This window comes from Chaetura pelagica, unplaced genomic scaffold (genome assembly GCF_000747805.2).
Source record: "Chaetura pelagica isolate M959 unplaced genomic scaffold, ChaPel_1.0 scaffold1081, whole genome shotgun sequence".
Classification (NCBI taxonomy): domain Eukaryota; kingdom Metazoa; phylum Chordata; class Aves; order Apodiformes; family Apodidae; genus Chaetura; species Chaetura pelagica.
In genome coordinates, this window is record NW_009952000.1 from 45,790 (window position 1) to 46,660 (window position 871).

The 871-nt window shown below is 51.2% G+C and overlaps 1 non-coding gene across 1 annotated transcript; it reads left to right on the forward strand.

The window, feature by feature from the left end:
- The first annotated feature begins 274 nt into the window (after positions 1–274).
- TRNAG-UCC lies at positions 275–346 on the forward strand. The gene has a single exon. It is a non-coding gene; the product is annotated as a tRNA-Gly (tRNA).
- Positions 347–871: the final 525 nt, after the last annotated feature.

Below are 871 nucleotides of genomic sequence, written 5' to 3' on the forward strand. Positions count from 1 at the left end.
GGGCAGAGCGGGGAGAAACCATCGTGAGGGAGGGGGAGGGGAGGGAGGGGCGGAGCCATTCGCTGAAGTGAATGTGTGTGTAGAGAAAGGGGAAAAGGAAACAAGAGGAAGAGTTTTCATCTACCAGGAGGGCTCCTGGTTGGGCGGGTGTTGGGTGGTGGTTGTGGTGGAAGGTGGCAGCGCTGGTGGCGGCCTCTCCCCCCCCTATCTCTGGGGAATGGGTGAGTCCGGGGCTTCAGCTTCCTGAGCGAGGTGCGGGGGCTTCTTCACAGCGGCGTTGGTGGTATAGTGGTTAGCATAGCTGCCTTCCAAGCAGTTGACCCGGGTTCGATTCCCGGCCAACGCACCAGGTGTCAGTGCATCTGTGTGATGTGCTTTTACAACCCGTTTCTCCGTCCAAGGTGCAGTGTCCTTCAACAGCTCAGCAACCCAAAGAGGTTTTCCTTTTTGCTGCCAGTTGTTCTGCTGCCGCTCCCCCACAGACAAGGCTGCTGGCACCTCTGCTGCTGCAAAGACCAAGGCCACTCAATCCATGGAGCAAAAGTTAACGTTAATCCTGTTACCAAGAGCAAAGCGAAGAAACAACAATCTGAGACACAAGAACACATTTAACAGTACTTAACTCTGCTTTTAAAAAGTTGTTAAAAGACATAATCAAAGGAGACCAGGAAGAGAGTGATGGGAAACATTCTTACCAAGCAGATGAAGAAGCAGACACTTCTAAAAGAGATAAAGAGTAGGTCCTTCTCAAGTAGATAAATCAAGCTGCTCTCAAGCAGATGACAATGATGATCTTGTCTAACCTTTCCCTCTAAAGGCACTGTGCCTCATGAGAAAGGACTTCACCCACACTGAAGGTGAGCTGCTTCTT